Source organism: Pristiophorus japonicus, chromosome 5 (assembly GCF_044704955.1).
Source record: "Pristiophorus japonicus isolate sPriJap1 chromosome 5, sPriJap1.hap1, whole genome shotgun sequence".
In the NCBI taxonomy this organism is placed as follows: domain Eukaryota; kingdom Metazoa; phylum Chordata; class Chondrichthyes; family Pristiophoridae; genus Pristiophorus; species Pristiophorus japonicus.
The window spans coordinates 138963524-138980924 of NC_091981.1; the positions used below are offsets into that span (position 1 = coordinate 138963524).

General features: G+C 45.8%; 1 non-coding gene and 1 pseudogene across 1 annotated transcript; both read right to left on the reverse strand.

Moving 5' to 3' along the window:
- Nucleotides 1–12579: 12579 nt before the first annotated feature.
- On the reverse strand, nt 12580–12750 carry LOC139264820 (U2 spliceosomal RNA; annotated as a pseudogene).
- Nucleotides 12751–12876: 126 nt separating this feature from the next.
- On the reverse strand, nt 12877–13074 carry LOC139264850 (U2 spliceosomal RNA). The gene has a single exon (XR_011593419.1). It is a non-coding gene; the product is annotated as a U2 spliceosomal RNA (small nuclear RNA).
- Nucleotides 13075–17401: the final 4327 nt, after the last annotated feature.

A 17401-nucleotide genomic window follows, 5' to 3' on the forward strand; every position in this document is an offset into this window, starting at 1 on the left:
GTATGTTTCACACCATTTCTGCTCGTGAACTGTGCAAATTTTTCTGAACAAAATTATGGCCCATTATCAGACACAATTTCTTCTGGGAGGCCATATGAAGAAAATAATGTTCACAAATGATCTAGTGCTTTACTTGTTGTTATTTTCCACAGCGAAAACACCTCTACCCACTTCAAATGGCTATCAATCACAATGAACAATTGTTGTCCTTCTAGCTCAGCAAAATCTACATGTAACCTTTGCCATACCCTGGGAGGCTATTTCCATGGCTGTGATGGCACTGATGGCGGTTTCTTGCTTACCGATTGACATGTTGTATACAGACTAACGATTTACTCAAATCTTTATGTAAAGTTGGCCACCATAAGTAACTCATGCAGAATTATTAGTTAAGCACATTCCCAGGTGCTGGTCATGAAGATCTCCTAATAATTTGGACCTGAACTTATTTGTAATAATGACTCTTGCACCCCACATGATATAATATTTATCCATCCATAATTCATTCCTACGAACAAAGTATTGATGAATATCTTTCTCTCATACATCGTTTGGCCAGCTATTTGCTATGTAATCATATACCTTTGACAAAACTGGGTCACGTTTGGTTGCTCTACCAATCTCTTCAATTGTGACTGGCAGTTCATCAATATATGAAAAATAGAACACTTCTTCCCTATTGGGTGTAACTTGTGATGGTGATGGCAACCTGGACATAGCATCAGCATTACTGTGATCAGCTGATCATCTGTATTCAATGTCATACATAGATGCTGACAAAATCAAAGCCTATCTCTGCATTTGGGCTGCAGCTAAGGTTGGAACTGGGGATATTGGATGGAGGATTGCTGTCAGGGGCTTATGGTCAGTAAACTTATGCCCATACAAGTATTTGTGGAACTTCTTGACTCCAAAAATCAATGCCAAAGCTTCTCCTTCAATCTGCACATAATTACACTCACTGGCACCGAGAGTGCGTGAAGTAAAAGCAATTGTTCTCTCCTCCCCACTAACTAGTACATGAGAGATCACTGCCTCAACTCCATATGGAGAGGGATCACATGCTAGCTTGATCTCCTTAGATAGGTCATATTGAACTACCAAGATACTCTCTACCAATTGGCTTTTACATTCCTTGAATGCTGCATCGCATTCTTCTGAACACTTCCAATGGACCTGTTTTTTCAGCAGCTCATTCAGTGGATGTAACACTATAGCCAAATTTGGTAGGAACTTCCCATAATAGTACAAAAGACCCTAAAATGTTCGAAGTTCAGTGAAATTCTTGGGAGTGGGTGCTTTTCTGATTGCATCCAGCTTTCCCTTGGTTGACTGTCGATCATCTTTGTCCATTCTGTGCCCCAAGTATGCCACTGAGTTTTGAAATAACTCACACTTGTGAGCAGTCACTCATACCCTGTGCTTCTCCAGCTGTTTCAGCACTTCATTCAATATGTTATTATGGATTTGCCTGTTTGGTGCTGAGGTGAGTATGTCATCTAAATAACATACTACCCCTTCAAAGCCTTGCAAAATGTGGTTCATCACCCCTTGAAATATGGCGGGGGCGGAAGACACCCAAACGATAGCCTATTAAATTGATATAGGCTTAGATGAGTATTTATAGTCAAGTATGACTTGTATTCCTCCTCTAGTTCAAGTTGTAAGTAGGCATTTGTGAGATCTAACTTTGAGAAAATCTGGCCACCTGTTAATGTTGTGAACAAATCTTCTACATTTGGTAATGTATTGGGTAGATTGCATGCTAGAACCTGGTTTACAGTTACTTTATAGGCACCACACAACTTACCTTACCATCTGACTTAGGTACAACAATGGGTGTAGCCCAATTACTTAGATCTATCTCAGAGAAAATGTTCTCAGTCTCTAGTCTTTTAAGCTCTTGCTCAACTTTCTCTTTGAGTGTGTATGGTACGGGAATTACCTTGCAGTAAACTGGTCTAACGTCCTGCTGTACTCTGACACTCGTCTTGAAACCTTGGATCGGACTGCCTGTTTTGCAGAACACCTTCGGATACTTCTTGATGACATCATCTTTTGATGCAAATCTTATTTCAACACGAAAAATCTCATTCCAATCCAGCCTCAGTAACAAACCAATTTCTAAATATTAAGGCAGGCTTGTCTCCTGACACAACTAAGAGAGGCAAGCTCTGAAACTGATCCTTGTATTTCATGGAAATGGCACAAAATTCTCAGGAGTATTGGTTGACCATATCCATCGACATAGCTGTCTGACAAGCTAAATCAAAAGTCAAGTTAGGGGTTGTCAACAAGTTCCTTCTGATTGTGTTATTTTTCATCCCACAAACAAATGGTCATGCAATGCTCGGTCCTGAAAGTTTCCAAAATGACAGTGAATGGATAGTTTATTTAAAGCTGCAATGTACTCACTGATACACTCGTCAATGAATTGATCCTGTATTCCAAAATGATAATTTCAGCAATTTCCAGGGGCTCAGGACTGTAGTTCTGTTCTAACTTGGAACCTACATCAGTGGAGTATCCTTTGGCTTGACAGGAACAAGCACATTTTTCAGGGTTTCATACATCTCAGGGCCTGCTTCAGTCAGGTAAATATCCATTTTTCTTTCTAACACCACCCGATTACGGTTTTCATCATTGGGGACTTCGACGATACTATTTGTGGTGAAAAACATTTCTAGCTGCTCCACATATGCTCCAAATGTCTCTAGGTCATGATGGAACTCACCCAAGCATCCTATTATTCCCATAGGCATGGCCAGCTGGACTCTGGCAATGTCAACAGTATGCTTGAAATTTACCTTGTATTTTTAACTGTGCTGCAAAACAAAGAACCTCTCAGTGGACTCAAGTTTCGGCCTGAGATGCTCCTAGTTTTTTGGAGCAACTAGTTTAGAATGGAGTATCTTAGAAATTGCAATTCTTGGCATGTAGTTCACTCCAGTTGTAGTGAGTTAGAATAGTTTCAGTGTAGAACAGTTTTTTTTTTCAAAAGGGGGCATGTGCAGCCACTTATGCCTGTTTTGCAAGTTTAGGCAGCGAAAACCTACTCCAAACTAACTTAGAATGGAGTAAATGTAGATTTTTGTATGCACAGAAAAACCTTGCCTGCACTTTATAAATTAGGCGTAGGGAACGAGAGATGGGGGGAGGGGGGTGGGGGAGGGAAGTTATGGAATTTTACAAGCATTTAACACTTTCACTTCTACAAATAAAGAGCCATCCTGAATAATAAATGATAAACAAAGCAAATAAAAAATACATTGAATTTTCCTACCTGTCTGAAGCAGCAGCAGCAGCAGCCTTCGAGCTACGAAGATTCAGGCCGTTCGACCAGGGGACAGGGGCGGCGTCAGTCCACCACAGTAACAGTAGCAGCAGCCTTCGGGCTGCGAAGATTTAGGCCGTTCGACCAGGGAACAGGGGCGGTGTCAAGCCACCCACAGCGAAGGCAGCAGCAGCCTTCCAGCTGCGAAGATTTAGACCATTCAGCCAGGGGATAGGGAGGTGTACAAAGTACCCACATCGCCTTGCGAGCACCTGTGGAGGATTCCGAGCAGTACAGGAATAGAAAAGGTTTCCACTCCATCAGTGTGCAGCTCGTGTGTGACGACAAGCGGCGCATCATGTCAGTCGATGCGAGACACCCTGGCAGCACCCATGATGCCTTCATCCTACGCGACAGCGTTATATCTGACATGTTTGAGCAGCAGCCAGAAGGGCAGAGCTGGCTACTGGGAGACAAAGGGTACGGCCTGACCACCTGGCTCATGACGCCCCTACGCGTGACACGGACAGAAGCTGACCATCAATACAACATGGCGCACATTGAGACGCACAGCATCATAGAGAGGACTATTGGCACCTTGAAACAGCATTTCCAATGCCTGGACCATTCTGGAGGCCATTTGCAATACTCTCCTAAGATTGTCGGTCAATTCACTGTTGTGTGCTGCATGCTACATAACTTAGCCATCGTGAGGCAGCAGGAGCTGGTAGTGGAACGAGAAGACCCACATGAGGGGCCAGTGCCTGATGATAGTAATTTGGAAGAGCAGGATGAGGATGATGACGACGATCAAGAAAGCATGCAAGTGCCTGATGCCGGAGCACGTGACCAGAGGAGGGCCGTCCATCGTGCTCCTTTAACGATTGCTCGAGCCCTGCGCCAGCAGCTCATCCATGAACGCTTAAATTACTGATGCTTGAGGGCTCTGTGACAACTGTTGCGCATGGACATGTTTATTTTTTGGAGTTGTTCCTATGTTGTGTTGTGTTAATGGAACATGATTCAGTTTTAATGAAAAAATATTTTATTGAAAAGTTAACAGTGTAATAAAATATTTGTTGTATCAAACTTTACTTTTTAATAGGACTCTTTAAGATCACTTAAAAACTTATAAAGTTATAAAAGTTACAAAACAATTTCAATGTGAAAAATCTTACACTCTTAAGATCACTTTAACTTTAACCCTAAGTTGTAAAGTTACAAAACTTACAAAACAACTTCAATTCCTACAGTTGCATCAAGAACAAGAACAAAAGCAGCACAGAAAGGCTGCAACCATCTCTCATCCACATCTCGGTGAATGTTCACTTCTTCATGGGGGTGTCATTTAATTGGCTGGGCTGTGTGCCCTTATTGCAGCAGCTACCTCACCCAGGCCCTCCCTGACGGCCTGTGCCAACACTTGCACTCCCTCGGACATTCCCTCCCTCATTTCCCGTGTCATTACTGCTATTTCTCCCATCAGTACCGTTACCTCTTCACCCACTGCACTGACGCTGCCCACGAGTGATCGGGTAAGCTCATTGCTCTCCACACCCAATGCCACAACCTGAGCCACATCTGTTGCACACTGCATCTCAAGAGAGCGTGTTTCCAATCTCCTTCTCCTCTGCCTGGGTCTGCCTCGCAGCACCACTACACTGGGAGGCGGGAGCTGGGACGGTGGGAACCTGGGTGTTCCAAACGACAACATTCGAGTTGGAGCAGCGGGCTGGGATGGTGGGGTCCTGGGTGTTGCATCCAGCACCATTCGAGTGGGGGCCGCGAGCTGGGATGGTGGGGAAGTGGCTGTAAACTGCTGCATTACATCAGCAGCACCACTGGGACCCGCAACGTCACAATCTGTGAAACCGTGGAAGGTGGAACTAGAACCTATGGAAGTGGGAGGCACACGCTGGGACGGTGGGGCAGTGGCTGTAAACTGCTGGATTACACCAGCAGCACCACTGGGACTTGCAACGTTGGAATCAAAACCGTGGAAGGTGGAACCAGAACCTATGGAAGTGGGAGGCACACGCTGGGACGGTGGGGCAGTGGCTGTAAACTGCTGGATTACACCAGCAGCACCACTGGGACTTGCAACGTTGGAATCAAAACCGTGGAAGGTGGAACCAGAACCTATGCAAGGGTTTGAAACACTGATGTCCGCTAATGTGGACTCATAAATATTAAGCTGGAAAGTCTCCCCTGAAGACATTTCAGTCAATGCCTGCAGCCACCCTTGGTCTGGATCGTCCGCATCTGGTTCTTCTGGTTCTTCTTCTGGATCTTCAGGAGCTTCAGGATTGAAGTCATCTTCATTTTCTGCAAAATATATCAGAACAGTCAAATGTTTAGCAGCAGAGGAGGGGGCAGGATGGGTGGTATGAATACTCTCACACGTAGCAGGCCAGGCAGCAGGTTGATTTGAAAGGCCACGATGCATTTTCAGGACTTACTTTCTCCCTCGTGTGCGGGCCCAGCTTGTGCTGTACTGATTGCTTTTCTCCATGTACGACTCATCATAGCAGCTACCCTCTGTTCCAAGGGTGTCAGGGGATGCAGATTTGGCGGGCCTCCTCCTGTTCGAGTTCTTTCCCTTTTGTTGTGGGCCAATTTCTTCTGCAAATATTAAAATATAACTTTTTACAGAATGCGCCTTTCTGCAGGATGTGACTTATACAAATAGTCACATTTACAATTACGATTCCATTGAAAAATGAAAATATTACTTGCGCTAACTACTTGACCAAGGTCGTGCCATTTCTTTTTACACTGGCTTCCAGATCTCATGGTATGCACCACTGCGCAGTAATCTTCTGCAACTTGGTTCCAGCGTTTCGTCATTGCTTTGGGTGGCACTTTTATGCGACCTCTGTTGCTGGTATCCAGCTCCTGCCATCTCTGCTCAATGACGTTAACTAATGTCTCCACTTCCTCCTGGAAGAAATTCTTTGTTCTTGGTGGACGCTGTTACGTTGCTGTATTGAATTGACACTCTGATTTTTCAAAACACACAGTCCTTATTTTGCATGCACCAATGCAGCACCTGTTCTGGAAGTTTAGCAGCAAAAAGCAGCATTCACTGATTTCAGTAGGTGATTTCTTCAACAGTGTTGCTAAAAGCACTCCTTCAGGCACTAAAAATCAGCAAAATTCACTCACAAGCCTTTCCACAGCTCCACAAAACAAAACAGCACTTTTCCTAATTTACCTTTAAAAATGGCCGAGTGACAATGTTCGTATCACACTGCGTATGCGCGCACACTCCAGCGCGCATGCCGGCACGGAATCTGCTTCTGTGAGGTAGCCCCACCCCCCTGCCGGAAGATCTTTGGTGCCAAGCTTTGGCCCCGCCCCTCGCCGCGCCGCGCCGCGCTGGAACGGGTCCGATTCGGAGCGCAGAACGCCGAGGTAGGCACTTTTTATTCCACGAAACAGGCGTGCCTCTCGGAGGTGCGCCGTTGTGAAGGAGGCCCGAAACTTGCCCCCGAAGTCTCTCTGTTGTTTGGCATGAAACATCCACCAACTCAAATTTCAGCTAGAGAATCAAATTATCCAATCTTCATCACCAATGTGATATATTATTTACAACATCACAAACACACACATACAAGGTAGCTCTACAGGAACTTGGGCAACCTGGTCACATGACCATTTTATTATTATACAGCAGCAGTTGCATTACCACAGTAGTCCACTAGGTGGAGCAGTGGTCCATTAGATGGAGCACTATATTACAAGTCTAACATCAGTGGTGGGGGAACTTTTAGAGATATTAATCTATGATTCATACAGCACAGAAGGAGGCCATTTAGATCATCTGTGCCAGCTCTTTGAAAGAGCTATCCAATTAGACCCACTCCCCTGTTCTTTCCCCCTAGCCCTGCAAATTTTTCCACTTCAAGTATTTTGAAAGTTATTATTGAATCGGCTTCCACCACCCTTTCAGGCAGTACATTCCTGATCATAACAACTTGTTTCTTAAATGTTTCAAATCATGTTGCATCTGGTTCTTTTGCCAATTACTTTAGACTGGTTAACAACTCTTCTGGCATTGGAAACAGTTTCTCATTATTTACGCTATCAATGCCCTTCATGATTTTGAATACCTCAAATAAAGCTCCCCTTAACCTTCTCTGCTGTAAGGAGAACAACCCCAGCTTCTCCAGTCTCTCCACATAAGTAAATGCTCCCATCCCTGGTACTGTACGATTTCTGAATCTCTCTGGGCTTACATTTGACAGTGAGACAATTATTTCAGAACAATTGGCACAGTTTATAAAAAACACACACATGCATTTAACAGCAGTCATTAAATATCCTACAGATCTACCTTAGTTACAACAGTGATACAATGAGGTTATAATAAAGAGTGATATACATTACATCCCTTTGGCTGGCTGGTTTGAACACACGGCTTGCTGTTTTAGCCGGTCTTCAGGGATGTCTTGTGCTGTGTGTCCAAGAGAGAGAGAGAAAAGTCTTTGGCTGAGTTCTTTTAAACCTCTCAAAGCCATTGTCTCTCTGAAAGCCCCACGATTGGACCTTGGCTCCAGGGCAGCCCCTTATTAGCTCTACTCACACATGTGGCTGCCTGGTCTGGCTCAGCCATCTCTAATTAGTTTAAATGGCTTTCCAATACACAAAACCCATGCGGCAGCTCTGGGGGATTTCATTTTGTTTCTTACAAAACTTAGTCCATGCTGGCAATCTGTGGGCTTCCATTTTATCTCAACACAAACAGACCTTTCCGTTAATCTACACTTTTAACATTTATACATACACATAATCAATTTTAACCATTAATAAACACTTTTATTCTTACAAACTCCCCACCTTGAGGGGGAAATATCCTTATTGACCCCTCAAATGACTTATCTCCTCAGGGATCACATAGTATCGACATTGAGAGGGAGAGAGAGAAAGGTGGATGGCCTGACTTGGTCCCACCTCGTAAGGTTTAAGGGATTTACTATAGTACAATAACATCTCCAGCGGAGACCCTCCCCTTCCCGTATCTTCAGTGCACCGTCGCTTCTCGAAGCACATTGATGATTGATGATGTTGATGAGTCATGCTGCAGCTCCCGTTTCTCCATCTTCCCTCGGCTTCGGTCGTGACCAGTATCGTCGTGACAATTGTGAGGATCCGTAACATAGTCTGTGGGAAACAAGATCAGTGCAGTGTTTACTCTTTGGCAGTTTTTAACTGATTAATGTGAAACCATTCTTGTAATTAACGCTCTTTTTCCCCGGTAACTGAATCAAATAAACCGCTGGGTTCAATCGGTCTATAATCTTATGCGGTCCCCACCACCCGGGCTCAAAGGCAGCTTCTTTTTCCCATAATTTGGAATCATTACTGAGTCTCCCACCTCGTATTCAAAGGGACGTACTTTCTTGTCAAAGTACCTTTTAATTTGTCTTTTTGACTTCCCCAATTTGGTGGCCACAAATCGATTGATCTGATTGGTGTGATCTACCACTTGTTCCAGCCACTTGGAACTACATGTTTTCATTGTCAGGGGACTCATCCCTGTTAGTGTTAGCTGGCCTGGTGTTCTCATGAGCCTCCCCATCATGGCCTGATATGTGGAGACCCCTGTTGTTCTATGAGGTGTGGACCTCATTGCCATTAAGCACATTGGCAGCATGTTAGCCCATTGAGTGGGGTGGTCCGCGCACAATTTTTTTAACATTAACTTGAGGGTCCTGTTCCCCCTTTCGACCCCTCCAGACTACTGGGGGTGGTGAGCAATATGTAATTTGTGTTTTATCCCCAACATTTCCTGCAGGTGGGTAAAAATTTTACTGGTAAAGTGTGAACCTTGATCGCTGTCCACTTGTACTGTTCTCCCCACCTACAAAACACATGATTCAATAGTGTTTTGGCTGCTGTGATTGCGGTGTTGGAGTGGCAGGGGAATGCTTCGATCCATTTAGTGAACTGCTCCACCAGCACTAGGGCATGCGGAAAATTGCCTTGCGCCTGTGGAAGTGGCCCAATGAAGTCTATCTGGAGCTGAGTCCTTGGCCCTGGGGGTGCTTTGAAGCAAGGCTCGGTTAGTGCATGCGGGAGGATTGTGTTGCAAGCACGATAGGCATCGTGCCACGTATTGGTCGATTGTATCCCTCATGGAAGGCCACCAAGCTGTGCATGCTACCTTATAGAAGGTTACCAGGGCCGAATAGTGCCCTGCTATAGGGTGGGAGTGAAAGAGAGAAAGCAGTTCCTGACCCATCTCTGGTGGAACACATACCACCGGGCAGGCGTTTGGCTTTCTTTTGAACTGCTCATCTGAGTCAGGGGCAGTGGCTAGTATGGTATTGGGAGCCCAGGCTGTTGGTTGAGGAAGGGGTCTGCCTTCATCGTGCCAGGCACTTACAACAGCAAATGACCAGTATTGCTACTGCAGGGATTTTAAATCTAGGTGATCTGTTGGGGAGGCCTTGCTAACAGCATTGCAGGGCTCAACAACTATATCCTCTATCTCCCCATCAATCGCAGTGTCCTTGGCTGCTCTGTCTGCTCTGGAATTTCCCTCACTATGTGGACCCCCTTTTCTATGGGCTGCTACCGTTCCTATGAAGCAGGGCTGGGATCGCTGTTTAAGGTATGACCAGAGCAGGCGTAACCAGGGCCTTACCATCTATCATACAATAGTCATTGTTGTGGAATAGGGGCAAGGAGAGCATGGAGTTTATAGCATAGGCACTATCGGACCAAATATTCACGGGTCTTTCTGAGGTTTCCTTCACAGCAGTTAGAAGTGCAGCGATTTCTGCATATTGTGAAGACTGTCTGTTGCATCTTCGCTGGATGGTTCTTTCTGGCAATACCACAGCATAGCCGGTGTGAGGGGATCCTTCAATGTGATATGAGGACCCATCGATGTAGAATTCTGGGGCACCCTGTATGGGCTCTTTCTGCACAGGATCGGTCTCAAAGTTAATCAGGGGTAACGGACATTTATGCGGGTCCCCCTCATAGATTAGAAATTGTGGCAGCAAGGTGGTGGGTTTGGAAATGGTATCAATGTCTCTTTCCATAAATTCCTATGTCAATTTGCTGAGGCGCTGCAAGGATTCATCAGTAGTTTCAGAGGTGTGTATCCGCTGTGCAGGATTGTAGCCTGTAACCCAGTAATAAAGGTAAAGTGATGTACCGACCAGAAGACGGCCAGTAGGTGGCGCTCACGTGCAATATACGTCTTTTCTGCCCCCTGCAGGATTCAAAAAGCATATGCAATGGGCTGTCGTCGATCAGCTCGCATTTGGCACAGAACTGCAGTGAGGCTTTGCTCTGTGGCCCCAACCTCCAAATGGAAGGGCTGCGTGGGGTCAGGAGGGATCAGACATGCGGCCTGTATCACTGCAGTTTTTAATTTAGCCACAGACTGGGTGTGGGTATCAGTCCATGCCGGGCATATGTCATCACCCTGCAGTTTTATTAAAACATACAGGGGCTTTGCACACTCTGCAAAGCCTGGGATAAAGTTCCTTCGATACCCCACCAAACTCAAGAATGATCGTAGGGCTGTTTTCGAAGTGAGTAATGTTTTGTATGTAAACCTGTAACTAACATGTCTAACCACCAGAGGGCTTATCCCCTGGAGTCCCAAGGGATCCCACAATCCCTTGGAAGCACCTGTATATAAGGAGACCTCACAGGCTGGAGAGGCACTCTGAGATCTGTAATAAAGGACTACGATCACACTTACTTTGAGCTTGCAGTATCTAGTCTGAATCTTTATTCAAGACATAACAAATGTCGACGAGATACAGATGACAAACCCCAATGCAACAATGCAGAGAACTGTGGGCATCTTGGAGAAATTTTCAGAGGGAGCTGATTGGGAAATCTTCATGGAGCGACTTGACCAATACTTCGTGGCCAACGAGCTGGAAGGAGAAGCGAACGCTGCCAAACGAAGGGCGATCCTCCTCACCCTTTGCGGGGCACCAACGTATGGCCTCATGAAAAACCTGCTCGCTCCAGCAAAACCCAGAGAAAAGTCATACGATGAGTTGTGCACACTGGTCCGGGAGCATCTAAACCCTGATGGCGAGGTATCAGTTCTACACGTACAAGAGGTCTGAAGGCCAGGAAGTGGCGAGCTACGTCGCCGAGCTAAGGTGCCTTGCAAGACACTTGGAGCATATGCTCAGGGACTTCTTTGTACTTGGCATTGGCCATGAAGTAATACTTCGCAAACTTTTGACTGTAGAGACCCTAACATTGAGTAAAGCCACAGCGATAGCCCAGGCGTTTATCTCCATCAGTGACAATACCAAACAAATTTCCCAGCCCACTAGTGCTGCTGAAAGTACTATGAACAAAGTAACGTTGTTTTCAAATCAAAATGTACATGGCAGGATTTACATGTCTGTAGCTGCACGTCCGCAGATGACTCAGAGTCCACCATCAAGGATGATGAATACAAGGCAATTAACACCTTGTTGGCGCTGTGGGGGTGATCATCGATTCCACTCATGCCGCTTCAAAAGATATGTTTGCAAGGGCTGTGGAACAATTGGACACCTCCAATGTATGTGCAGACGAGCTGCAAACCCTGCTAATCCTGCAAACCACCATGTTGCAGAGAAGGACAGATCCACGGTGGATCATGATGAACCAGAGCCTCAGACCGAGGAGGCAGAGGTATATGGAGTGCACACATTTACTACAAAGTGTCCCCCGATAATGCTGAAGATTGAATTAAATGGACTCCCGGTGTCCATGGAACTGGACACGGGCGCAAGCCAGTCCACAATGAGTAAAAAGACTTTCGATAAGTTGTGGTGCAACAAAGCTTCAAGGCCAGTCCTGACTCCCATTCGTACCAAACTTAGAACGTACACAAAGGAACTGATTCCGGTAATTGGCAGTGCTACCATAAAGGTCTCCTACGCTGGAGCAGTGCACGATTTACCACTCTGGGTGGTACCGGGTGATGGCCCCACGCTGTTCGGCAGCAGTTGGCTGGGAAAGATACGTTGGAACTGGGACCACGTCCGAGCGCTTTCGTCCGTCGACGATACTTCATGTGCCCAGGTCCTAAGCAAGTTCCCCTTGCTGTTCGAACCAGGCATCGGGAAGTTCCAAGAAGCAAAAGTGCAGATCCACTTGATTCGGGGGTGCGACCCATCCATCACAAAGCGATAAATACGAATGTATCAGCCCGCATCCAGAGATGGGCGCTCACGTTTTTTTTTTTTAATCCAATTTCGTTCCAGATCAACTCTAATGCCAAAGATCACTTTGCGCCAATGTGTTTGATCTTAGGCCAAAAGGCCGAGAGGCGAAGTTGCACCGTTCCTGGAAATATTGCAATACCAGGTCAGTGCATGGAGTGGACGGGGCATGCCCCTGATCCAGCTCCCTGTCCAAAAATCAATTCAATATCATGTCCCCATAGGGGATATTAAACTGATAAGAACAGATACTACGCTCACGTTTTTTTTTAATGTTTTATTCGTTACCAATCTTTCCAATTCTTTGTCAGATCAACTTGTCAGATCACAAATGCCAAAGGTCACCTTGGGCCCATTCAAGGATCACTTTGCGCCAAAGTTTTTGCTCTTAGCCAAAAGGCCGAGAGCCAAAGCACCGTTCCTGGAAGTACTGCAATACCAGGTTCGTGCCATGGAGGTGGATGTGTGCCCCCCACCCACCTCCTATTTCCAAAAAGCAAAGGAGAACCACCTTCCTGATCCAGGGAGAACCACTTTCCGGTCACGGTTACTCCCCTGTCAGGTCAGTTACGCATGATCTTAGCCAAAAGGCCGAGAAGTGATCACGTTTTTTTTTTTAAATTTTTTTAATTTATTATTATTCGTTGCCAATCTTTCCAATTCTTTGTCAAATCACAAACGCCAGAGGTCACCTTGCACACATCAAGGATCACTCTGCGCCAATGCTCTAAGCCAAAAGGCCTAGAGCCACTGCACCGTTCCTGGAAGTACTGCAATACCAGGTTCGTGCCATGGAGGTGGATGGGTCAGGCCCCCCACACACCTCCGTGGAGGTGGATGGGTCAAGCCACCCCACCCACCTCCTATTTCCAAAAAGCATAGGAGAATCACCTTCCTGATCCAGGGAGAACCACGTTGGGGTCATGGTTACTCCCCTGTCAGGTCAGTTACGCATGATCTTAGCCAAAAGCGATCACGTTTTTTTTTTATTTCAAAAGCGATCACGTTGTCCGCATACAACTATGCTATCCGCCGCAGGCCAGGCACAGAAAACTGTGCCGATGCTCTCAGTAGGCTATCATTGCCCACCACCTGGGTGGAGATGGCACAGCATGCAGATTTAGTTATGGTAATGGAAGCATTCGAGAGTGAGCAATCACCTGTTACTGCCCGAAAGATTAGAACCTGGATGAGCCAGGACCCCTTACTGTCCTTAGTAAAAAACTATGTGCTCCATGGGAGTTGGTCTAGCATCCCTTTAGAGATGTAGGAAGAAATAAAGCCATACCAGCGGCGCAAAGATGAAATGTCTACACATGCAGACTGCCTCCTATGGGGTAATCGGGTAGTTGTGCCAAAAAAGAGCAGGGACACTTTCATTAGTGATCTCCACAGTACCCACCCAGGCATTGTCATGATGAAACCGATATCCAGATCCCACGTGTGATAGCCCGGTTTTGATGCAGACTTAGAGTCCTGTGTGCACAAATGTAATAAATGTTCCCAGTTAAGCAATGCATTCAGGGAGGCGCCACTAAGTTTATGGTCTTGGCCCTTCAAACCGTGGTCTCGGGTTCATGTTCATGCAGGCCCATTCTTGGGAAAAATGTTTTTAGTGGTGGTAGATGCGTACTCCAAGTGGATTGAATGTGTGATAATGTCAGCAAGCACGTCTGCTGCCACCATTGAAAACCTATGGGCCATGTTTGCCACGCACGGCCTGCCTGATGTCCTTGTAAGTGACAATGGCCCGTGCTTTACCAGTGCTGAATTCAAGGAATTCATGACCCGCAATGGGGTCAAACATGTCACATCTGCCCCGTTTAAGTCAGCGTCCAGTGGTCAGGCAGAATGAACAGTTCAAACAATCAAGCAGAGCTTGAAAAGGGTAACTGAAGATTCACTGCAGACTCGCTTATCCTGAGTTTTGTTTAGTTACCGCATGAGACCCCACTCGCTCATCGGGGTCCCTCCCGCTGAATTGCTCATGAAAAGGGCACTTAAGACAAGGCTCTCGTTAGTCCACCCTGATCTACAAGAACAGGTAGAGAGCAGGCGGCTTCAACAGAATACATATCACGGTTGCGCAAATATGTCACGCAAAATTGAAGTAAATGATCCTGTATTTGTGTTGAACTATGGACAAGGTCCCAAGTGGATTGCGGGCATTGTTTTGGCCAAAGAGGGGAGTAGGGTGTTTGTGGTCAAACTCACAAATGAACTCACCTGCAGAAAATACTTGGACCAAACCAACTCAGATTTATGGACTATCCAGAACAACCCACAATAGACTCTACATTTATCGACCCTCCAACACACACACAAGTGGCAACCAACCCAGCGGTTGAACACAAAGCAGAACCCATCACCTGCAGCAGCCCAGCAAGACTCACCACCCTCAGCAGTCCAGCAAGGCCAGCTGCGCAGCAGCCCAGCGAAGGCCCAACAAACGACTCACCAACACCAGCATTTGCACCAAGACGATCAACCAGGGAAAGGAAGGCCCCAGATCGACTCACATTGTAAATAGTTACACCATTGACTTTGGGCGGGGGGCGGGGGGCCAGTGGGGGGGAGTGTTGTTATGTATGTAAACCTGTAATTACCATGTCTAACCACCATCCCCTGGGATCCCACATCCCCTGGGAGCACCTGTACATAATGAGGCCTCAGAGGCTGGAGAGGCACTCTGAGATCTGTAAAAAAGGACTACGGTCACACTTACTTTGAGCTTGCAGTATCTAGTCTGACTCTTTATTGAAGACATAACAGGTAATGGCAGTCGCTGTATTATCTCCACCTTGAGAGAGTCGAGGGATGATCCCTCTGGAATGGGCACTCCAAGAAAGGTGACCCATTCTTTTACAAATTGAACCTTATGGGGATTCACCTTTAGTCCCGCCTGAGCCAACAAGATGTCCTACAAGCTGAATTTAGGGAGCTAGGAGTTAAATTAAAAAGTAGGTCCTCAACAGTAGTAATCTCTGGATTGCTACCAGTGCCACATGCTAATCAGAGTAGAGGGAGCAGGATAGTTAGAATAAATGCGTGGCTTGAGTAGTGGTGCAAGAGGGAGGGATTCAAATTCCTGGGACATTGGAACCAGTTCTGGGGGAAGTGGGACCTGTACAAAAGGGACGGTCTGCACTTGGGCAGGACTGGAACTGATGTCCTGGGGGTAACATTTGCTAATGCAGTTCGGGAATGTTTAAACTAATATGGCAGGGGGATGGGAACCTATGCAGCTAGACAGGGTGAAGTAATATGGAGTCAGAAACAGATGGTAGAAAGGTAAAAAGCAATAGTGGAAGGCCGAGTAAACAAAGGCAAGAAACAAAAAGGGCCACACTACATCATAATTCTAAAAGGACAAAGTGTGTTAAAAAAACAAGCCTGAAGGCTTTGTGTCTTAATGCAAGGAGTATCCGTAATAAGGTGGATGAATTAACTGTGCAAATAGATGTTGACAGATATGATGTCATTGGAATTACAGAGACGTGGCTCCAGGATGATCAGGGCTCGGAACTCAACATCTAAGGGTATTCAACATTCAGGAAGGATAGAATAAAAGGAAAAGGAGGTGGGGTTGCATTGCTGGTTAAAGAGGAGATTAATGCAATAGTTAGGAAAGACATTAGCTTGGATGATGTGGAATCTATATGGGTAGAGCTGCAGAACACCAAAGGGCAAAAAACATTACTGGGAGTTGTGTACAGACCTCCAAACAGTAGTAGTGATGTTGGGGAGGGCATCAAACAGGAAATTAGGGGTGCATGCAATAAAGGTGCAGCAGTTATCATGGGTGACTTTAATATGCATATAGATTGGGCTAACCAAACTGGAAGCAATACGGTGGAGGAGGATTTCCTGGCGTGCATAAGGGATGGTTTTCTAGACCAATATGTCGAGGAACCAACTAGGGGGGAGGTCATCTTAGACTGTGTGTTGTGTAATGAGAGAGGATTAATTAGCAATCTCATTGTGCGAGGCCCCTTGGGGAAGAGTGACCATAATATCATGGAATTCTACATTAGGATGGAGAATGAAACAGTTAATTCAGAGACCATGGTCCAGAACTTAAAGAAGGGTAACTTTGAAGGTATGAGGCGTGAATTGGATAGGATAGATTGGTGAATGATACTTAAGTGGTTGACAGTGGATGGGCAATGGCAGACATTTAGAGACCGCATGGATGAACGACAACAATTGTACGTCCCTGTCTGGCGTAAAAATAAAAAAGGAAAGGAGGCTCAATTGTGGCTATCAAGGGAAATCAGGGATAGTATTAAAGCCAAGGAAGTGGCATACAAATTGGCCAGAAATAGCAGCGAACCCGGGGACTGGGAGAAATTTAGAACTCAGCAGAGAGGACAAAGGGTTTGATTAGTGCAGGGAAAATAGAGTACGAGAGGAAGCTTGCAGGGAACATTAAGACGGACTGCAATGTTATGTTAAGAGAAAAAGGTTAGTAAAGACAAACGTAGGTTCCCTGCAGTCAGAATCAGGGGAAGTCATAACGGGGAACAAAGAAGTGGCAGACCAATTGAACAAGTACTTTGGTTCGGTATTCACTAAGGAGGACACAAACAACCTTCCGGATATAAAAGGGGTCAGAGGATCTAGTAAGAAGGAGGAACTGAGGGAAATCCTTATTAGTCGGAAAATTGTGTTGGGGAAATTGATGGGATTGAAGGCCGATAAATCCCCAGGGCCTGATGGACTGCATCCCAGAGTACTTAAGGAGGTGGCCATGGAAATAGCAGATGCATTGACAAGTCATTTTCCAACATTCCATAGACTCTGGATCAGTTCCTATGAAGTGGAGGGTAGACAATGCAATCCCACTTTTTAAAAAAGGAGGGAGAGAGAAAACAGTGAATTATAGACCGGTCAGCCTGACATCGGTAGTGGGTAAAATTATGGAATCAAT